This window comes from Dermochelys coriacea, chromosome 24 (assembly GCF_009764565.3).
Source record: "Dermochelys coriacea isolate rDerCor1 chromosome 24, rDerCor1.pri.v4, whole genome shotgun sequence".
NCBI classification, from domain to species: Eukaryota; Metazoa; Chordata; order Testudines; family Dermochelyidae; genus Dermochelys; species Dermochelys coriacea.
The window spans coordinates 8,852,013-8,875,383 of record NC_050091.1 but is presented as its reverse complement, the minus strand read 5'-3'; the positions used below and the strand labels follow the sequence as shown (position 1 = coordinate 8,875,383).

General features: G+C 56.1%; 1 protein-coding gene across 2 annotated transcripts in view; it reads right to left on the bottom strand.

The window, feature by feature from the left end:
• Nucleotides 1-23,371, bottom strand: part of SEMA6C (semaphorin 6C) — an 88,739-nt gene that overhangs the window by 53,701 nt on the left and 11,667 nt on the right. For both annotated transcript variants that reach the window (XM_038382722.2, XM_043502042.1), the window contains one exon: nucleotides 6,193-6,273. The gene's annotated coding sequence lies outside the window, so the exon portion shown is untranslated. Of the gene's footprint in view, nucleotides 1-6,192; nucleotides 6,274-23,371 lie in introns of those variants that run through there.

Sequence of the window (23,371 nt, the reverse complement as noted above, 5' to 3'; positions counted from 1 at the left end):
CTGAGTTAATGGCACAGATTTAATGGCGCTCTATTGAGAAACGTTATTACTATTGAAGATGCCGGGTGTCTGAAATAGACAATGTAATTAAATGAAATATTACGCCAATTAAAACCCAGGCCCTCACATGCCAATATAATTCTTACCCTGGGCCATTCAAAATGTAAATTTAATGTATGACATCTCATCAGTCCCACATTATATTCTGCTGTCTCGGAGTGGTGGCTAATTTTAGCCCACGCTCCAGCTGGCTCTTCCGCTTCCTCCAGGCCAGCGACGCTGGGTCGAAGGAAGAGCTGGGTCTTGGCATCTAATAACCAGGTCCGTACAACACAATAGAGACTCCTTCTTTCAGCTTTACTTCTGCTTCCAACCCCTATTTCACATGAGGTGGGAATGGAACCCAGGAGTCCTGACCTCCGCCCCCCCCAGCTCACACTCAGCCCTGCACCCTATGAGTCAAATGCATCCTCCCCCAAGCATTAATATATCACTGAGATCGTAGGGAGCGGCTTGGCTTAAAACTGCCCCCTCCCCCTGCACTGGGGCTGGATTCATCCTTTCCCTTCGCAGTAGGGGGAGGGACAAATGAAGTTAAAAGGCAACTAATGCTCAGCATGAGGAAAGAAAATGTTTTCTAATGAGTAACTTGTGGAACTCCCCGCCACATGATGTCCTTGAGGCCAAGGGCTGAACAGGGTCCACAGCTAATGGGACCAGCCACTGTTGCATTAGAGAGAAGAAGGGGTTTATAAAGGACTAGGGACCCTTCAGCTTTAGGGCCTGAGCCTACCACCAACTGAACAGTGTCAGAAGGGGATTTCCCCTGAATCAGTGACTGTGGGCAAGTCACTCTGCTGTGCTGTGCCTCAGTTTCCCTTCCCAGCCACTGTCTGTCTGGTCTGTTCAGCCTGTGAGCTCTTCAGGGGAGGGACTGTCTTTCACTCAGTAGCTGTGCAGTGCCCAGTGCAACAGGGCCCTGGGTTCAGGGGCGGGGAGGGGGGAACAGCTGGATCCAGTTGCAGCTTTTAGGAGAGCCCAGCCAGCCTGGTGCACTGTGCCCCCTCAGGAGCCCCGAGAGCCCCTGCAACCTACAGCTTCCCCATGGCCTGACTTGGCTGCTTCCCCTCGCCTGCTTCGTTGCCTGGGATTGAACCCACAGCCTCTGGAGCTCAGACCCTCTGGCTGTGGGGCTAAAGAACCCTCTGCCAAACTGCTACACATGAACCAGCCACTGGAGGGAGACAGGGAGGACACCGAGGTGCGATGGAGCGATGAGCTGACCAGGCGTGGCAGCCCCCACTATGTGATTTCAGCTTCCCCATTCCCCCTGCTTAGCCTGCCCCTTGCCCCTCCTTGTCTCCCAAACCATAGCCCCTCCCCACTGCTAAAGGAGAATCCCTGCCAGCTGCTGGCAGTGCAGGGGCTATGGTACACACTGCTGAGCAGGTGAGATCCTGGCCTGCTCTCCAGACTCGTCCACCCTGTGCACCCCTCCATCCTTCCCCCGGGCCCTCGGCTGGCTGCATTGGAAATTAAAATATAAATAATTCAGTCCCCGTCGCCTTTACGAATAAGAATATGAACCTGACAGAAACCGCCTGGGAGTAATTTATGCAGGGGGAGAAGTGACTCTGCTTTCGGATCCATTTGTGAGCAGGAAGGAGCTGGCTGCGGGGGGGCACCGAACGGGGGGACCGGGAAGGGGAGTCAGGAGGGACTCGTTAGTTTCAGTCTGGGCAGGGCTGTAATTGCTTTTGATCGACACACACGCCACATCTTTGGCAAGCATCAAAGCCCTGGGCACTGCTGCCAGAAGCGCGGTGGGGACGTGTCCCCCTTTCGCTGCCATGAGGACAGGAGGTGACAAAAGTGACCCTGGACCCAGATCCACAGCAGGTGCAAAGGGGTTTAAATGAGCTGGTTTGCATCAGCAGAGGATCTGGGCCCCTGTCTCCAGCCGCAGCTCCTGGGAAGTGGAGGGGCGTTTCGAAAGCCTGCAGGCGGAGTTGAGCTGGGACACCACGGGATAGTGAGATCCTAAGAGATCCCAGAGGTCAGGACCTCGTTGTTACATCACAGTGCCAATATTAACACAGACAGGAGCGTGCACCCCTGGCCCAGCGGTGTGCTAGACACCTCTCACTCTGCTAGTGTGAATCACTGCACCCCCATAGCAAGCTGGTGCCAACAGCACCTGGGACCAGTCACTACACGCCTGGCATACACCCGCATGCCTAGGGCCAGTCCAGACTCAGCACCCTCCGTCCACACTGGGCATTCCTTCCCCTGGGCCAGATCTGGACCAGTCCATGCTGGGCACCACCCTGGGCCAGTCTGCACTGAGCACAAGGGGCCCCATTTCTGTTCCTGCAACTTTTATTCTGGAAACTGGAACGGGTTATGGTTATGAGCCCAAAACCCGTTGCCATCGACGGAGCCAGGGACGAGTGTGTGTGTGTGGGGGCAGTTTATCACTTTCATTTCTTTTAGGGAAAGGGGCGGGTGGAAACAACCAATCTGACTTGTTTAAAAAGCTGATGCCCGTTTCCTAAGGGCATCTCTGTGCTTTGTCTACTGGCGATGCTGCGTTCCGGCTGCGGAGTCCCTGCCCCCACACACCGGCCTTGGCGCCATAAGTACAGCGATAGACAGGCTGCCATCCCGCTGCTTCCAAGGCCACAGCAGACAGGGGAGTAGCGGAGGGATGCTCCCCTGGAAAAGCTGCCAGATGTGCTGGAACAGATCAGTGGGTAAAAGGCTGGGTGGAAGGTTGTTGGTTTCAGTCTCCCCCAGAAAGGATCCCGTGTCAGACTGAAAAAGACCCTGCTGAGCTGGGTGGGGGGATCTGTTTTCCCATCCCACAAGAACTTGCATGATTTTGAATTTTTTTTCCATCCCAAATTAAGATGAAAAATCCCAATCTCAAAAGATAAGGAGTACTTGTGGCACTTTAGAGACTAACAAATTTATTTGAGCATAAGCTTTCGTGAGCTGATGAAGTGAGCTGTAGCTCACGAAAGCTTATGCTCAAATAAATTTGTTAGTCTCTAAGGTGCCACAAGTACTCCTTTTCTTTTTGCGAATACAGACTAACACAGCTACTACTCTGAAACCTGACATTTATTTGAGCATAAGCTTTCATGAGCTACAGATCACTTAATCGGACGCATTCAGTGGAAAATACAGTGGGGAGCTTTATATACATAGAGAACATGAAACAATGGGTGTTACCACACACACAGACTAACACGGCTGCTACTCTGAAATCTCAAAAGTGCCATGAACCAATTACTTTTCAGTCTGGGGCAATCGAAACCTTTTGTTTTCATCATTCTGAACCGTTTTCTTTCGTATTTGACGTTTCCCTTCCGTGGAACCGTTTTTTTAAAAGCCTACATTACGGTACACTTGGCAACAAAAAGGTGTTTCAAACAACAAAACAAAATATGAAACTCTTCCTTTGGAACATATCAGAATGTCCCATTTCCACAGTTTCTAGCCTTTATTTTAATTTAATTTAATTTTATTTTATTTTATTAATTTTTTTTTTCAAAAAAAATTTCAAGCTGGGAAATTTGCCCACATCTGACCCTCTCCCCACAAACAATTTCAGTTCTGACAAACTGGCATTTTTCAGCAAAAAAATTTTCATAAAAATTTTCTAGACTAACTCCAGTTCGGATCCCACTGCTCATACTCATTTATAGCTTGGCCATCAACAAGTCAATGAGGCCAACATTTTCCAAAGTGGCCTCTAATCCTGGTTGCCTGTGTTAAGAGGTTTTAGGGGCAGTATTGCCCACTGGGCTGCAGATGTGGGGTCTGAGTATTCCAGCACACCAGGGATCTGTGGGGTGTTCGGAACCATTGACTATCCGGCCCTTCTTTAGGTGCCCGAATCGGAGTGGCAGGTGAACTCTGTTCATACCAGACCCTGGCTGCCTCACATCCAGTACCCAAAGCAGTGGCCACGTTTGAAATTAGTGGCCTGAGCGTCTCTGTGCCTCAGTTTACCCATCTGTAAAATGGGAACGACGGTAACTTTGTAAAGTGCTTTTAGATCTCAGACCTTCAGTGCAGTGCGGTGTTTGCCAGTCATAGAATCACAGAATCATAGAATATTAGAAGAGGAAGAGACCTCAGGAGGTCATCTAGTCCAACCCCTTGCTCAAAGCAGGACCAATCCCCAACTAAATCATCCCAGCCAGAGCTTTGTCAAGCCTGACCTTAAAAACCTCTAAGGATGGAGATTCCACCACCTCCCTAGGTAACCCATTCCAGTGCTTCACCACCCTCCTAGTGAAACAGTGTTTCCTAATATCCAACCTAAACCTCCCCCACTGCAACTTCAGACCATTACTCCTCGTTCTGTCATCTGCTACCACTGAGAACAGCTGAGTTCCATCCTCTTTGGAACCCCCCTTCAGGTAGTTGAAGGCTGATCTCAAATCCCCCCTCATTCTTCTCTTCTGCAGACTAAACAATCCCCGTTCCCTCAGCCTCTCCTCGTAAGGCATGTGCCCCAGCCCCCTATTCATTTTCGTTGCCCTCCGCTGGACTCTCTCCAATTTGTCCACAACCTTTCTGTAGTGGGGGGCCCAAATCTGGGCGCAGTACTCCAGATGTGGCCTCACCAGTACCGAATAGAGGGGAATAATCACTTCTCTCGATCTGCTGGCAATGCTCCTACTAATGCAGCCCAATATGCCGTTAGCTTTCTTAGCAACAAGGGAACACTGCTGACTCTTATCCAGCTTCTCGGCCACTGTAACCCCTAGGTCCTTTTCTGCAGAACTGCCGCTTAGCCAGTCCGTCCCCAGCCTATAGCAGTGCCTGGGATTCTTCTGTCCTAAGTGCAGGACTCTGCACTTGTCTTTGTTGAACCTCATCAGATTTCTTTTGGCCCAATCCTCCAATTTGTCTAGGTCACTCTAGACCCTATCCCTACCCTACAGCATATCTACCTCTCCCCCTAGCTTATTGTCAGCAGCCAGCGCCCTGTGGATCGACAGCACCACCCAGAGGGTCTGTTGGACCACACGGATCAGCCGGCTGGTTTGTTCAGGACAGTTAGGAGCAGGGGGAAGGTGCCATGCTATTTCCAGCTCCCAGAGCCGTTCTCACGGGATGCTGCGCGAAGGCTGCATGGGGAAGGGTGACTTTCCTGGCTGGCTGCTGTAGAAGGGCGCAGGGCAGGGGAGGGCTGGGTGTCTCCAGCCTTCAAGTCCATGGGAGCTACCTTACTCTGCCTGTGAGTTATTACTCCATGCCAGTGCAGTGCTACCCCATGGCTGACTCAGGGCAGGGCAGACAACACAGGGCGAAAGCCCCAGTATCCAGCCAATCACTCCTTCCTCAGAAAGCAGGGAACAGCGGCTTCTGGACTCCAGCTCTTCCCTGGGCCTAACCGAGGCCCCAGTTTTACCCCATCCCTGGCCAAGGCAAGGTTGCGTGCAAGTGACAGGCCATGTTACCCAGGCCGGGGAGAGGTCTCCCACCACGTCACCATGATGGGATAAGGAAGGGCTTGGCCCAGGCGATTGGTGGGAGAGATCGGGGCTGAGATAGCCAGAAGCACTGAGTTGGCCAGAGGCCATAGGGGGCAAAACCAAACTCCCCAGCTGCCCCAGAAGCCCTGCATCCAAGCCTCCCGCGCCCAAACTCCAAGACTGTGGGACAATCTGAACTGGGAACCCAAGATCACAGCTCTGCACCCCGTGAATAACTCGGAACTGCCACATCCCCTCTGCTTCGGCCTTGAACCACCAACCCTGCCCCATTCCTGTGCTATGCTCTGCATCATCCCAAGATCCTGGCTCGCTGGGTCCGAGACCCCATGCCAGGCGGGACATCAAACTGCAATGGAAATACCCCCGCCCCGCCCCTGAGGAGAGCTGCCAGAGGAAGCCATTGGCACCAAACACACAATCCTCCAAGGTGCACAGATCCTGCAAGGAGCTGGGCTCCATACTCAACAGGTGCCTGCAGCTGGCACCTTATCTCCTAACTATTGACCTATATATATGCCTAGAGCACTCCTGGGACACCACAGAGAGCGCCAGCCTCCGCCCCTTTGCAGCCTGAATATTGTGGGGGGAAGAGACCCCCTGTTGGTCAGGAGGAAGCATTGCAGAGCACAGGAGAGAATGCCGCCCCCCCCCAACACCCTACTGCCGGCTGTGGCCTTACCTCAGCTTCCAGGGTCCGTGGGGCAGCTGTGCACGGCCGGGCTGGCCAGGCACTTGGGCGACTCTGGGGGGTCCGGCAAGGCTGGAGGGAGACACAATTCAAAGGGGAGGGAGGTGAGACACAAGGTCAGCCAGGCAGCACAGAGGGGGTATCGAGGACCTGTGTTCAGTCAGCTGCATGGGGAGGGCACTGAACCAGGATTATGGCACTGACAGGGGCACAGTGCCCCAGCCCTGCCGTCTGCTCCATGGCCCAAGTAGCCCATTGGTTCCCAAGGTAATTAATCACTAACGAACTGAAGAATTCTAGCAAGAGAGTGACAGGCCTGGCTAGGCTGAGTGAGGGGGGACAGTGTCTGCCTGACAGCACCTGGGCATCACAGGGCAGTGCAACTCTGCTTTGGCACTGGGCGAGTTGCCCACTGGGCACGGGTCCCCCTGGATCAGGTGCCATTGATCAGAGAGGGCGAGGCTGGGAGCTTGTGGTTGACATACGTGCCCCAGGCATGCACACGCATGTGTACATGCACACGCAAGAGCAACCCCCATATACACAGACAGAGGAAGCAAAGTAGAGGTTAGCCACCCCCGCGTCTGCCGTCAGGGGACAGCCTGATCCACAGGGGAACTCCCAGCTCCCCCGAACCCCCAGAGCTAAACCTGGGAACTGAGCATGGGCTGATGGGTCACAGCACAGGATTGGGTGCGGCCAGGGACACGCACAGGGGCTGTGCTCAGGTTCACATAATTCACAGGTACCCCTGGGAGCCGCCCACTCCCTGCCCCACAGGCTGGGCACACCCACCCTCATCTGCCACCCTTTCACCTCGTGCCGGCTGGTACCTCTGAGCCAGGCACTCTCAGCACTGTCCCTCGGCACATACCCCCCCTCCCAGCATGTGCCCCTAGTCCCAGTGGGGAAATGGCCCCGGGATGGAGCTCCCACCAGACGCTCCCGAGGGAGGAGCAGGGGGAGAGTTATTTATAGCCGGACGGTGACTCCAAAGGAAGCAAACTCAGCGGCGTGACAGAAATAGCCCTGTTAGAGAGCCCTGCATCAATGGACATAGATCCCTATGGCGGGCAGGGCACGGCGGGGCAGGGGGTCTCCAGATAGCCGGCCTCGGCGGGGGGTTGGGGGGCAGGAACCAGGCTCTTGTGCTGCGAGCCCTGCAATCCGGCTGCAGATGTGCCGCTGAGCAAGGTTATAAATATCCCCCCCATCAGACCCACCCACATGCTCTCCCTCCAGCAGGTGGCGACAGCCAGCGGGGCTTCCCCAGGTGGTGCTGCGGGTGCTAACAAGGAGCTGGGGGAGCGCAGATTGCCCCATCACGCCCCCGCCTGCCCCGAATGGATGGAGGGCTAATGGCAGGTCTGGGTGGGGAGGGTGCAGAGGAGACCGGCAGTGAAAGGGTTACGGGGTTGAGAAGAACGGGTGAGAGGGGGCTGGAAACCGGCTCGGGGAGCAGAAGAGGGTGTCCAGCCCTGACTGCGTAACCAAACCCCCAAGGTGCCAGGGCCAGCAGGACGGGGGAGGCAGCGATGCCAGCCCAGCAACACAAGCCGCTTGGTCATCGCAGTCAGGCCCAAGTGGCAGAGCCAGCATCCTAGCCGGGAAAGGGGGCTTCCCCAAATTGCTCTGCCTGGGGAAAGAACAGCGGAGGGGCGGACGGAGGGACAAACAGGCAGGCAGGGTGGACGGGGACAGGCACACACAGCGACCCTGCCTGCCTCCGGGTGCCACTGAATTCTCAGCTGCCTCCCGCCCGCGCCCACCGCCCCCTGAACAGGAGCTCCAACGACCAGCGCCACGAGTCGGATGCGGAGCCACGAGCTGCTTCCCCGACCGAGATTCGATCCGGGGCTCCCCATGGGCCGCATCGTGCTACTCCAGCCTTCTAGGCGGGCAAGCGTGTGACCCAAAACCTGATCCACCCACGCCTGCCCCAGCTGCTCTCTCCCTACCTGGCTGCTCAGACAGAGGCCACAGGATGTTACCAGGCCGGCTTCAGAGAGGCCTTGAGCTGCAGGGTGATTCTGAGCCCCTGGCCATGCGGCCCCTAAGGAGGGGCATTATCTGAGCTGGGGATCAGCCGACCCGCATGGGACAGTGTCCCATGCAAGAGGCGATTTCGGGATGAATGGGGAGATTCAGTGCAGAGTCAGAGAGGCCTTTTGTTTCCCTGATTGAAGGCTGCCCGGGTGTCACAGGAGCGGCCACGCTTCATTTGCACGGCACAGAGAAACTCCACGAAGTCTTCCCGCTGGCTGCGGCGCCCAGAGGCAGATGCGCCAAGGCTTCCTGGTTAAACGCCAAGAGCTGGATCTGGATTACGCCCGCTTTGGGGAGGTTAGGAACAGCTTCCAAGCAGGTCAGGGAGCATGCTGGCTCAGCAGCTGTGGGCATGTGGCCCATGTGCCCGCAGGCAGCCCCAGGCAGGGGCAATGCAAGCTTCCCCTGGGCAGCCCTGCTGCCACGCTTTGCTCTTACCCTGGGGCACATGCCGCAGTTCCAGTCTCGGGGCCCCGATCAAACTGTCAGTGCCCTTCTGTCCCAACCCACAACCCCCCGCCCCCCATGCTATCCCAGCCCTGCCAGATCCCATTGCTCCCAGCCTGTACCAAAGGGCTGGCTCTTGGGCAGTGCCCGGAGGGCATGGGGCTGGGCAGGGACTCACGAGGCGCTCAGCTGCTCCCTGTGGGACTAGTGAAGTTCTCCAGACACAGATGAGGTACAATTGAAGCTTTGCGACCACAGCCTCTTTCCCAGTCAATTTCCCTCTCTCCGTCGCTCTGACATCTCAGACCGGCCGCATGGCCGCGCCTGCCCCCAGGGACCAGGGATATTCTCACCCCCCCTCCCTGCCCACTGCAAACCCAAGATTGCCAGGCTCACTGGGCCGTGTCGGAGGGAAACGAAAGCAGATCAGATCCGTGACGGAAACGTGGCGTTTTAATTGGGCTCAGTGGAGAGGAAATGAAATGCATGGGGGGGGTCCCCTAAGAGAAAGAGCAAGAGGGGGGGTATAATAGGAGTGTAATTGTTGCGCTTTCCACTCCAGCTCCCTCAGAAAGGTCTGATCGGCCTTGATTGCTAACATGTGTGGGAAATCCTGAGGAGGGAGCCAGTCTCTGTGCAGAGCAGGGAATTGGGGGCAGATTGCCCGCTGCCCGCGCTGGGCCCTGCCAGCTCCTGGGGAAGCGGCCGCTGCAAGAGGATCCAGGGCCCTGTTGTGCCAGGTGCTGCACAGACACTGACTGAGAGCAGGGCCCCGTTGTGCGGGGCACTGGATAGACCCCAGCTGAGAGCAGGGCCCTGTTGTGCCAGGCGCTGCACAGACACCAACTGAGAGCAGGGCCCCATTGTGTGGGGTGCTGGATAGACCCCAGCTGAGAGCAGGGCTCTGTTGTGTCAGGCGATGCACAGACCCTGGTCGAGAGCAGGGCCCCTTTGTGCCCGGAGCTGCACAGACCCTGGTCGAGAGCAGGCCCCCGTTGTGCCGGGCACTGCACAGACACGGACCGAGAGCAGGGCCCCGTTGTGCCGGGTGCTGCACAAACACCGACTGAGAGCAGGACCCCGTTACGCTGGACACTGAGCTGATCTGAACTAAGGGAGAATCCCTGCCACTAAGAGCTTGGAGACCTGCCCCCCACCCTTTGTCTATTCTGCACATGCTGTGAGCTCTCTGGAGCCAGGACTGTCTCTCACCCTGCATCTGTGCAGCCCCCTGCACAACGGGGCCCTGATCTCAGCTGGTGCTACCACAGCATCCCAAACAACAGTCAGACAGTGCAATGGGACGGTACTGCAGTGAAACGTGGCGAGGGGGACGGGGGACTCCAGAGGTGCAGAGCACGGTGGGGAAACGGAGAGAACCTGAGCTAGTGGCCTGTACGGGCTTTAGCTTGGAACCACCGGGCAGAATCACACAGGGGCTTTCCAGGAAACATGCCCCGGCTGGAGAAACTGGTACCTCACTCATGATCTACGTTCTGCACAGGGGCATCAAGAGTTTAAGCTGCCTGGGGGAGTGAAGGATGTCCAGGGCTCAGCGACCCAGCTAAGCTGCCTCCCCCTTCATGTTCTTCCCAGCTCCCTTGGCTGATCTCCCGGACGGTTCTCTGCAGAAGGTAATTGCCCCCTATAGAGTTTGCTGTATGGAGCGTGACACCATGTGCGAACGCCAAAACCAGCCCCTTGGAAGTCCCTGGGTGCTGGCCAGCCCAAGGCCAGGGAGCGTGGGGCCGATCTCCATCCAGCCTGCGGAGCAGCCGCTGCAGTGAGATCCAGGGCACTGGCTGTTGATATTTGTATTATGGTCATGCTGCCAAGATCAGGGCCCCCGCTGTGCTGGGCGCTGCACAGACCCCGGGCAAGAGCAGGGCCCCGTTGTGCCGGGCGCTGAACAGACCCCGGGCCAGAGCAGGGCCCTGTTGTGCCGGGCACTGCACAGACCCCGGCCCAGAGCAGGGCCCCGTTGTGCTGGGCGCTCCACAAACCCCGTCTGAGAGCCTGTGGGGTGTGTTCAGTGCCTGGCACAACTGAGAGCAGGGCCCCCCCCATTATACCAGGCTACTTGTTCTCATTGACAACTGAGCCAGCAGCCATCAGTGCAATGAGTGGGGTGTTCTTACGGGCTCACTCTCTATGTGTTTTAATGGAAGGAAATACAGGAACTTCCAGACTGGATCAGACCAGGGTCCATCCATCCCTTTATCCTGCCTCCCACAGTGACCACAGTCACACAACAGGGCAGAGCAGAGCCAGAAATAGAACCCAGGAGTCCTGACATCCAGCCCAATGCTGGGAATGAAGCTCTGGGAGGGGAGTGGGGTCTAGTGGTTAAAGTGGGGCCTGGGAGCCAGGACTCCTGGGTTCTGTTCCGAGCTCTGGGAGGGGAGTGGGGTCCACTGGTCTCAGTGGAGGGGCTGGGAACCAGGAGTCCTGATTCTTGTCAAATACCCAGTGCTTGATTCCTGTGGTGTGACAAGAGGAAACCACAGCAGCCCCTGTCCTGGTCTGGCTCCCTAGCCAAAGCCAACAGGCTGCTGCTGAGAGGAGACCTGGCCCCGTTAACTCTTTGGAGCCTGGTGTTTCCCAGTGCTGAGTGGGGGGCGTCGATACAAGTGCAGCCTGGCGGGGGAGACCCAACAGGGGGCAGTGCTGAGCCAATGCCCTTGTGTGGTACTGGGGACAGGTGGGGAATAGCGCAGCTGCTGCCCCAGCAGGGGGCGCTCTTCTCTGAGCTAGTGCAGTGCCCCAGCAGGGGGTGTGGAGCTGTGTGGGGGAGGGGGGTTCAGTAGGACATGCTCCTGCCTTTGAGCATTGCTGAGCCAGGACACCTGGGTTCTCTTCCCAGCTCTAGGAATGGAGGGGCAGGGTGCGGGGTGGGAGCCTGAAGTCCTGGGCTGTGATCCCAGCTCTGGGACGGGACCGGGCTCTAGTGGTTATAGCAGGGAGGAGCTGGAGAGTCAGGACTCCTGGGTTCCTCAAAGGAGCATGGTCTTGCAGCCAGAAGAGTCAGGACTCCTGGGTTCGAAGGCAATAAGTTCCGGGCACATCACAGATTTTAGTTAAAGGAGAACTTCGGAGCTGCTATGCCGTGCCGTCCCTGGGTGCGTGCCCCCCCCCCCCAGGTCAGACCCACTCCTGTCTTCTCCTATTGGTGAGTGCCCCCCAGCTCAGACCCCTGCCCGCCCTCATCCCAACTGAGCGGTCAGCGTGCCTAGTGCCCGGAGCAACCTGGAGGAGGCCGGGCGTTAAGCATCCATGCAATTGTATCGACTGGACCATTAATGAGATCAGGACTCCTAAAGGCGCCTTTATTATTTGAAACGTAAATAATTAAATTCAAGACAATAAATCACTATTAATGCCAAGGGTCAGGGCAGGGAGTGGTGTGAGTGGGATGGGGGAGGGGAGTGTATCCGGTATGTGCAATCTTGGGGAAACTGAGATATGGTGGGGCAAAGTAATTTGCTTCAGGACATGTGGCAGGGAATTGACCCCAGGAGTCCTGACTCTCAGCCCAATGCTTTAATCACTAGTCCATGCTACCCAATGACCGCCGGCCTCAAAGGGTTAACAAGGGCAGAACTGTCTGGCTGGCAGCCCCATTTCCATTGTGGCACCTGCCCCTGACAAAATGCCAGACTGCCATGGTCAATGCCCATTCTGCACCAAACTGCAGCTGCCTGTAGCAGCTGTGAATGGCTGACATCGACGCAGGTTTCACACAGCTCAAGGCTGGCAAGGCCACCGCTACGGAGGAGGAAGCCAGCTCGGCTTTGCACAATGTGGTGGAAGACGGAGGGGTTGCTCCACAGGAGAGGAGGGCTTGTGTGTGCACGCACATATGTGTGCTTGTTTGTGTGTGCATGTGTGTTTGCACATGTGCATGCATGTGCACATGTATGGCTCTGTGCATGCACATTGGTGTGCATGCACATGTGTGTGCTCAGGTGCATGTGTCTGCATGAGTGTGCATATGGATGCCTGCACATGTGTGCGTGTACAAGAGTGTACATGCAGATGCTTGCATGTGTGTGCATGAGTCTGCATGTGGATGCTTGCAAGTGTGCATGTATGTGCATGAGTGTGCATGTGGATGTATGCACATGTACATATATGTGTCCACATTTGTGTGTGCAGGTGTGTTTGCACATGTGTATGCATGTGCACACGTATGGCTGTGCATGTACATCGGTGTGCATGCACATGTGTGTGCTCGGGTGCATGTATGTGCACAAGCGTATATATGGATGCCTGCACATGTGTGCAGGTATGTACATGTGGATGCAGGCACATATGCATGTATATATATATATATATATATATATATATATATATATATATATATATATATATGTGTGTGTGTGTGTGTGTGCACATTTGTTCGTGCCCTCAGGTCTCTATGTTTGTGTCTGTGTGCACATGATGGCGTGGGTGGCAGGTGGCACTTGGAAGCCATCACTGAAGAGAATGAAGTCACGCCTTCTAAGAGGGCGAAGTAACAGCCCCAGTGTGAATCCCAGCGCAGGCGGCGGGCCATTTTAAGGGCTGCCAACTTTCTTCTTAATTATTAAAGAGCCCACAATGTATCACAGCTAACTACTGTTGGTGTGGGGAGAGTAAACAATGGGGTAAGTTATGGCTCGCCTCGGGCACGGGAACGACACTGGACTGCAGCCTGCACCGTGGCCCAGACCTCACCGGCACGACACTTGTCAAAGCCAGTCCAGAGGTGCTGAGCTGCACTGATTACCGTGGTGCACACCCTCACACACACATTCTCGCACACACATGCACACACACACTTACAGAGCACCGATCTCTATGCACAAGCTATGACGTGCATGGATACCTGCATGCTCATGCAGCTGCCCTCCCACCCCGAATCCTGTCCCCTGAACTAGGCTCAGCGGGTCCAATGCTCTGTTGCCCTGTGGTCAGCCAGTCGTTTGCATCAGGGCAAAGAGAGTCCCCGCTCCCAACCTCACCCTCCACTTTGCACTGGTGTAGGCAACTGCCAAGCGGCCGGGCCACGGTTCATCGGGCTCCCTGCATTCGTTATTTGTATTCCACTAATGCCTAGAAGTCCCAACTGAGATGGGACCCGCCGGGGCACTGGGCCCTGAGCTCAGAGATACACCCCGGTGCTTTAAGCACATGCAGGTTTGATTTAATGGGCATGGCACAGAGCCAGATCGTTAGCTGACACAAGCTAGCATAGCTCCATTGACTTCACTGATTTATACTGTGGGGGATCTGACCCCATTGACTCCAATGGAGTGACACGCATTTACACCGTGGGGGATCTGGCCCATTGACTCCAACGAAGTGATGCCCATTTACACCTGCTGGGGATCTGGGCCATGCTCCGTGGGGCTGAGCTGTGCAATGACAGCGGGGGTTTCCCAGGCTGGAGGATGCACCCCACTGTGGGGGTTTGCAGGGAGGTGTCCCTGGGGCAGTCCCCACCCCGGGCCTAACTGGCTGGAGCCCTGATCCTTCCTGAGCTCCTTTTGAAACTGACCAGCTGTTTTCCCTCTCCTTTTTGAGGAATTCAAGCATTCCCCCTCCCCTCCACCCCCACTCCCAAGGGGCAGTGACCAGCTCTGGGTGGCCCCAGGCTGGCTCCAGCCAAAAGCAGAGCTGACCACGCTGGCTCTTTGCCCGCCCCAGCACAGTGACGTGCAGACAAAGAGCAGAAGCCACAGGCGAACCCGAGCTTTCCAACCTCCTCTGGGCTGTAACTAGCGGGAGACAGAAATGGTCCTGACTCCCATGAGGGCTCGGGGTCTGGGGGCCAAGTGCGCTGAGCCCCCAACAGGAGCCAGATCTTCAGAAGGGGCATGCAGAAACGTGCGTGTGCATTCACATGCATGTATGGATGTGCGCATATGCATTTGTGCATGCATGTGTGTGTGTGTGTGTGCACGACCACGTATGGAGAGCAACGTGTATCCAATGTGCAATGCTCTTGTGAAAATTCTGGCTGAAGCCTGGGAGTTTAGCAGGGGAGAGGGCAATCAAAGAGGGCAGAGCTGCGGGAGACAGGATGGGTCAGTGGGCACAGCACAGGGCTAGCAGTCAGGACACCTGGATTTCATATCTAGCTTAAGGAGGGGAGTGGGGTCTGGTGGTTAGAGCCAGGGGGCTGGGAGTCAGGACTCCTGGGTTCTATTTCCCAGCTCTGGGAAGGAAGTGGGGTATAATGATTAGAGCAGGGGATTTGGAATCAGGACTAACACTCCCCCTGCCCACCCAATCATTCTCATATTTGGGGGTGAATTTAACACCGTTTTTGGGGAAGGGGAGGGGCTGAAGATTGAAGTTCTCTGACGTTTTCCAGGGCAAGATCAGTCTGGATCCTAACAGCGGGTGCTCCCTGTTACCCCGGATTAAGGGGTGTGTGTACCTCAGATTGTAATCAAGCTAATTGCAACCATATTATGTGCATTCCGCCATCACAAATTAATCAAATAAAACACCACATAGTAGAGAGTTAATTGGAAAGCAGGCTTTTAGAGGCAAGGTCAAAACGAGCTGGCAGTTTCTGCTAATTAGAATGGAAAAAGGGGGAAAACAAGTGAACAAATAAAAGTAAAAATAAATTAAATAAATAAAAATCCTTATGTCTGGGTGCCTTCAATATTAAACATTTATTACAAATTTTAAAATGTAATAATTTTCTAGGGGTGATTGTAACCTGTGTCTTTTATAAAAGCTAGCTAATATAGTGGACTTCAAAGCCGTTCTCTGAAGTCATTTTGAGAAATGTTTTTCATAACACCGGTTTTTCCCCAGTGGGTGAGCAACTGGCCACTGCGAACCCGCTGTTAATTACCCAATATTGTTCCAGAATTAAGGTAAATATCTGGAGTGTTCTAAACCTGTTGCTTCTGCCTGTGTGTGCTTAAATCTCATAAACTGCATTTTAGATAGCGCACAGTTACTCGCATTAATCTTTTATCAGATGGAATTGCTGTGTTCCCACTGATTGATTTCCTGACTCTGCCTGAGTGAAACAGTGAAGTTACCCTGCTGTGGGTTCTAAAAACCCTGGGTAACCTGCCCCCATCCTGCAGCTATTCCTTTGGTCTCCAGCTCACCCTTCCTCCCGGCCCTGGTGCCCTGGGCCTCTGTCACCTCCAGGCTGCGTCCCCCTAACTCCACAACAGTGGAGACAATGGACAGCCTGGTACGGCACACGGCTGCCCACCACCTGCATGGCTCAGGCCACCGTGCGTAGCCCATGCGCCAGTCCCTGCACCAGCCCCACTCAGCATCCCCCGCCCGTTTGAGGCCCTGCTCCTAATTCTCGCAGCAACAAACGGCTCAGCAATTTCAGGGAGTGAATATCCATCGACACACACCCGCGACAGCTGAGCGGCTCTGGGACAAGGCAGGCCGGGGCGCGGGAGAGCTGGGGACACAGTTCCCCCAGATCTAGACTGAACTCCCTGAGGAGACCAGGCGGATCCAGAGTCTGACTATCTTTAGGAGGTGTCGCACCACCTTCCTCTGCCAGGGAAACTTTCTGCCACAGGACAAACGCTCCTTTTACTCCCAACCCTACCAATCCCTTCCCACCCCCCCACAAACCCTACCCTAAGCAGAGTTCTGGCCCCAGAAAGGGAGAAGAACCAGAGACTCCATCAAGTCCATTAGGGGCTTTGCTGTTGCTCCTGATTTTATGTTGAAGGTGCCCAGACACCTCAGAGGTGGGCAGCAGGATAACACCCTAAGGGGAAGCTAGTTAGCTAGAATTACCCACATGGCTGCCAGCAGAGGAGGGCTGTCCTCATGGACTCTTCAGTCCTTGGTCTTATGGTCCTGAGATCAGGACCTCGTTGCACCGGGCACTGCCCAGACACACAGTGAGAGAACCCCCTGCCCTTCAGAGCTAACAATCTAGACAGACGAGACGGACTAAGGATGGGAGGAGAAACTGAGGCAGAAGATCTGCCAGAGCCAGGCCTAGAACCCAGGTGCCCTATGCCCAGTGCCTTAGCTGGTTACTCATCCAGCACTGCTATTCAGGGCTCAGCCACCAGCAGCAGCGCCCCCAAGTGCCACATTGGGGTGTTAGAACAACCACCTCCTCCAATGCCCCCCTTCCTGCAGATCCTGGTGCCAGACTCCATTGGCACCACCCAGCCACTGAGCGCCCATTCCATGGGAGAGCTGCCACCGGCTGAACCCAAACGGGTCACCGCCGCGCTGCTGAAGGGAACTTGGAACAATTTCGTTACCGTTTAGGTTCTTCCTCCTGCAGCCAGCGGGGCCGTAAATGCCATACTGATTAATCCGTTCGCCCGCTTACTGATAAATAGTGTCTAATTTGTTGCCTCTGGGCACGGCAGCCAATGCAGATGAACCGCGGGTGAGGGAGATTAATGGGCTGCTGGGTGGTAATTTGATTTGATTGGGGCTCTGAGTCACTCTGACTTCGGCAATTTAACCCCGTCGCCTGCAATTCTGCTAGCACCTGGGATGTGGCTGCTTCTCCATGGGCCAGATGGCAAGGGGGATTCCCCACTGCTAACTACCACAGGCTTTCGACCCAGGGAAATAAAACCTTTGCAGGCCAAGGAGGCAGCATTACCTAGTGGCTTGGGAGACAGCATACCTGGGCTCTATTCCTACTGACCTTGCGTAAGCCCTTTCTTGCTCCATGCCTCAGTTTCCCTGCCCACTCCTTGTCTATTTAGCCTGTGAGGCCCAGATCCTCAAAGGTATTCAGGTACCTGACTCCCATAGGCATCTAGGCCTAAACCCTTGGGGTCAGGGACCATGTCCCACTCTGTGTCCATGCAGCGCCCTGCATAATGGGGCCCCAATCTCAGCTGGGTCATCTCAGCACTACCGTAATACACCTAATATTATCACCAGCTGGGGATGATGCCAAAGGCCTGGTCTACGCCACAGTGCTAATTTAGGGGGAGCCTTGCCAATTTGGCCCCGCAGACACATGCGTGTCTCATGGATTATCAGGGCAAAATGGAAATTTTCCATAATATTGCTCTGAAGCCCCTGCGCGCCTCAGTTTCCCCCCCATTTTGCATTGCTACTCAGCAGGCGCAAAGGGATTAACAGTACTCTTGCAGCAGAGCTGGAGATGGGGGATGGGCGGAATAGCCCCTCTGTCCGGGGCAGACCAAAGGGGCCAACAGAGAATCCGAAAAGGGTCAATATCCAGAACTTGCCCACAAGCAAACTGCAGCCCAGAGGAAGGCGATTTTCCCCGGGGAAGCTGAGCCGAGGTGATGAAGTTCAATGGAGTCCGTGCGACAGCGTGGCAGGCTGATCGCATTGGCTTAGCCAGCATGGCCCATGGCTTCACCTTTGTCTCTGGTTGCTGGCCTAAGGACTTTCAGATTCTGTAGCCAGGCGACTAATAAACCATCCTGGAAGAAAGCTGCCCGCGGTGGCTGCAGGTACCCACTGAGAGCACTGCGCCCCGCAGGAGTCTCGCTGGGCTGGATTCACTGCAGGGAGGCCCTGGAGAGAGACCCAGATCACTGGTGCCCAATGGGCCAGTCTCAGCATCTTGCAAGCCCCTGGCCTGCCCCTGTGGAACTGAGGGTCCTGGGGTCCCAGCCTACGAAAGGGATCACTTGCAAGGGCCTGGGTACAGGCCAGAGCATAGGCCAGCCCTGTGGATCCGTGCCAGGAGGGCCCTCTACAACTTCCCTGGAAAGGGTTAACGGGAGCGGTGCCCAGCGCCCCCCTGGGGAAGCGCGCGGGGCTGTTTGCATTCTGCTGCCTATGTCGATTGCGTTTTGCAGGCGATAGATTTCATCAAACATCTTAATTATTAAATGTGGCTGTTCCGCTGCAGCGCCAGCCACCCCCTGCCCCCCACCAGCGCAGCCAGCCGCCCGGAAACCCAGCCCTGCGCGCTCCATCCCGGGAGGGAAATCAAACCCCACTGAACGGCCCCAGCTCTCAAATGAACTGAGCTGCGGGGGCCGGCCTCATCCCAGGGACGGCTCCCCTGCTCCCTCCGTTTGTTAGAAAGGTGAGCTGGGGTAGCTGCTAGGATGTTCCTAATGCAGTCCCCCGGGGAAGGGGAAATCGGAGCAGGCTCAGCTGGGGGAAGGCAGGCCGGAGCAGTGGGCAGGGTTCAGGGCTGGGAGTTGGGGCTGCGGGATTCTGTTTCCCAGCTCTGGCAACGAGCAAGGTCTAGTGGCTAGGGCAGAGAGCTGGGAGTCAGGACTCCTGGGTTCTATTGCCCAGTGCTGGGAAGGGAGTGGGGTGCACTGGTTAGAGCCAGGGGGGCGTGGCTGGGAGTCAGGACTCCTGGGTTCTATTTCTCAGTGCTGGGAAAGGAGTGGGGTGCAGTGGTTAGAGCCGGGGGGTTGGCTGGGAGTCAGGACTCCTGGGTTCTATTTCTCAGTGCTGGGAAGGGAGTGGGGTGCAGTGGTTAGAGCAGGGCAGGGCATGGCTGGGAGTCAGGACTCCTGGGTTCTATCCGTGGGAGGAGAGTGGGGTGGTGATTAGAACCAGAGTGGAGGGGGGAGGCTGTGAGCCAGGACATGCAGTGAGGTGCTCGCACACTCTATGGATGGACACAGACAGCTGCCTGGGGCGGTTTGGCTACTGACCTCACTGGGAGCGGGAGCAGGCTTGTGTGAAATGGGCCGGGAGGAGGAGGCAGGGTACCTGGCCTGGTACTCTCATACAGAGTCACTCTTTCATGGCCCTAGTTAGTGGGGTGGCTACGCCAGCCGTAATCACCCCCCACGCGCAGCCGTGCAGCCATCTCTGTGCCTGAGCCTCCAGACCTAGCCTAAGAACCAGTCGGGAAGTGCTCTTGGAGCAATAGGCGCTTTATTCCAGCACAATCTGGTTTAACGGGGGGATCTTCTCCCCCTTTGAAAGTCTTCCCCAAGGGCATTAAGCCACGGCAGGTGGAGCAAGGGAAGGCTGCAGCAGAACAGATGGGGCGGGGGGGCAGCTGCTGGAACAAACCCAGGGCTTCAACAGTATCCAGCCCATGGGGTTAGATTTCAGCTCCTCCTGTCACCTGAGCTAGAAGAGAATCCCCCACAGGCTGAGCAGTCCAGGGCTTATGACACACAGTTGAGCAGTTCTGATTCCAGCCACCAGGCAGCAGCGGTGATGCCTAGGCTCTAGATAGATTGACACAGTATCCAAGAAGGCAATTCTAGTGGCCAGATGGTGAGCAGATTATATACTGATGGAGCCCAGAATGCTAACTTATGAGGATCACCTCCCCTGCCACAGAAGTGCAGCCCCCTCTGGGGTGCTGCACAGCAGCTGGTTAACAGCAATGCTGCAATGGGATTGCTCATCCAGCGCTGAAAAGTTGCAATTGCTGGGGTGGGGCACAGCAGCACATTAAGAGCGACCTGCTAAGCGTGCAGAGGGATTGCTTGCCTGGGACTGAAATGCAGCCATCTCTGGGGTGGAGCGCATCAGTGGTTTAGCAACCACCCCGCAACGCTGCACAACCTTTTAGGGCACCCAGGAAGACAAAGGCTGGATCAGGCTAGCAAATTAGCCCTTCGCACCTGGAACCCTGTCATGCCCAGCAAGTGGGATGAGTTTGTGGGATTTCAGCCCAGTTTCTGGGGGATGGGAGGGCATCGGTGCAGCATGAGGGAGTCAGCTCAGGCCTCTGCTCCGGGCTGCAGCATGGCAGCATCTGATTGCTCTGCCAGGCCTGGCTCTAAATCATCCCAGCGGATGTCAGGTACCATCGTCTCCCCTTCTCAGCCTCATTAGATGGAAGGGAGGGACCTGAGAGTGTCTGTGACAATTGCAGGAAGCAAATAACACAGCGAGACATCCTGATTCGAGCAGTGCTGTGGCTCTGAGCTCCAACCCATTGCATCAGAAGCCTTCACCCCAGGGAGAGAAGCAGAGGGGTGGACGGGGCGGGGGACAGCCTGCCTGCCTGCCCGGGAGCGAATAGCAGACCCCTGACTCCCCCACAGCTCCAGCCTGGGGCTCTGCAACTCTTGTAAGCTGGCTGCTGCTACCTGCTTGGATCCCGTGGTTTGTTACAAGGGCAAATGCCTCTCCCCACACTCCACTGCCCCTGCCCAGCCCCCAGGGAGGCTGGCGTGGAGGGGAGGCGATTTCAGGCAGCTCTTCTGTTCACACAGTCGCTGGATTGAAGGCACGGGGGGTTCCTGGCAGCTGCCCCCCTACTCTAATTAAAGTGAGCAGTTAGCATGAGGTAATCGCTGGCAGGAGACAGAGCCAAACCTAAGGACACCATGGCCATAAACAATGGGCTCGGGCCAGGCTGCTCCCGGTGCCAAAGCACTGGTCTCTCCAGGCCGTCGGCCGAGTGCCTACAAAGGAGGGGACACAAATCAATCGCTCTGAATCCCCCCCACAGCACTCCCCATCTCTCCCAGCTAGAAATGGGGTGCAACAACCGTTAGAATTATTATCAGTATTAGAGGCTCTAGCCGAGATCACGGGCCGTCATGCCAGGCGCTGCACGGACACACAGTAACCGAGATCGGGGCTCTGTCATGCCAGGTGCTGCCCAGACACAGAGTAACCGAGATCAGGGCCCCACCGTGGGGGGCGCTGCACGGACACACAGTAACCGAGATCAGGGCCCCATCGTGGGGGGCGCTGCCCAGACACAGAGTAACCGAGATCAGGGCCCCACCATGCCAGGCGCTGCACGGACACACAGTAACCGAGATCAGGGCCCCATTGTGCCGGGTGCTGCCCAGACACAGAGTAACTGAGAGCCGGGTCCTGTCGTGCAGGTCGCTGCCCGGAGAGAGTGAGAGCCAGTCACCGCCCTGAAGAGCTCCCGGTCTCTACAGACACAGGAAGTGCCCTTGTCCCACAGGTGGGGCCTGGAGAGATTGAGCGATTCCTCCAAGGTCACAATTAAAGTCAGCAGCAGAAGCCGGAACGGGCCCCAGATCTGTCCACAAGCCCTTTGTCTGGGCACTAGCCCAAAGCAGCAAGCGGCAGTGACCGTGCAGGCCCAGGGCCTCGGAGCAGAGGAGCGTGTCTGGGAACCATCCCCACCATGGCTGAGACACCCCTCCCTGCTATCCCCCATCAGCCACAGACGGAGCCTGATTCCCTCACACCCCCCACCCCCGGGCACTCACCCCACTGCAAGGCAGGCATGAAACACCGGCAGAGCAGAGCAGCAGAGCCATCATCTCTGGGGACAAGCCAGGCTCAGCAGGGAGGCTGGAGCCTCAGGGCTGCAGGGTTAGGGAAGGGTGGGTGCTCTGATCAAACCTCGCCCACATGGCTGAGTCTCCTCCATGCAGGATGGGGGGGGCTTTCCCCCCACCCCCATCCAGCTCCTCGATCCACCCGTCCCTCTGCCCCAGCCCTCGGCAAAAGCAAGTTCCAGGTTTGTTACAATTGCCCTCTCACCACCCCTTGTCCTCTGTAGTGTTGCAGACTTCTGGATTCTACCCCCAGCTCTGGGAAAGGAGTGGGGTCTAGTAGTTAGAGCAAGGGGGGCTGGGAGTCAGGACTCCTGGGTTCTATCCCCAGTTCTGGTAGAAAGGTGGGGTCTAGTGGTTAGAGCAAGGGAGACTGGGGAGTCAAGCCTCCTGGGTTCTATTCCCAGCTCCGGGAGGAGAGTGGGGTCTAGTGGTTAAAGTAGATGAGCCTGTCCCTCAGGACTCCTGGGTTCTCGCTCTATGATTTCCTGTGTGACCGGGAACAAGTCCTGTCCCCTCTGTAAAAGCAGCCAACCCTGCCCGCCGTGGCTGTTTTGGTGCCCCTGGCTTGCAAGGTGCCAGATAAGCAAAGCCCAGCTGATACCCGCATGACGGGATGCAGTGCTCAAGGCCACACTGGCACGACTCCACTGTGCCTGTCATCAGCCTGGCCCACTCACTCTGTCCCCACACGCAGCTCAAAGGGCCACCAACGCCAACTGCGTGGCTTTCACAGCAGGGCCAGCCCTGGCAACAGGGGTCTGGTCACACTGGATACGTCTACACTGCAATAACAGACCCACGGTACCCGTCTCAGGGTTATGAGACCCTCCCACTTTGCGGGGTCTCGGAACCTAGGCTCAGACGTCTCCTCTGCTACCGTTAGCCCCACGAGCTGAGTCAATTGACCCAGGCTTGGAGACCTGCTGCCGTGGGCTTTTCATTGCAGTGTAGCCAAAGCCACAGAGACAGGGCCCACAGTGAACCACCGCAGCCCTGACCGGGGCTGAACCGGGGACAACAACCGGAGTGTCTGGCTGTAAGAAAACACCTGGCAACTGCAATCCAAATTAGTGCCCTTGGGTTCGATCACCCCAACTCCTCCGGAACCCGCAGCAGGTACCCAAACTCCCCAGGTGCCTCAGGTGTAGCCTAGGTTAAGTAGAAATTAGCCGAACTCGAGCAGTGTGGGAAATTGAGGTCGGTAGAGTGAGAAAGTTAAAAATGAGCTGGAGACAAGGACAAGACCCGAGGGTAAGCTGTGGCTCTGTTTTGGTTATAACTGGTCTCTGCAGGGCTTTTAACGAGTGTTTTTAAGAACTGCGAATGTTTTATTAAACCGCTATCTATAGTGATAGTATGGGAAGGAGACCGGTGCAGATGGACGAGCTGGGGGAGGGAATATCTTTTATTGGACCAATTTCTGTTGGTGAGAGAGACAAGCTTTCAAGCTACGCAGGCTCTTCTCCAGGGCTGGAAACGTA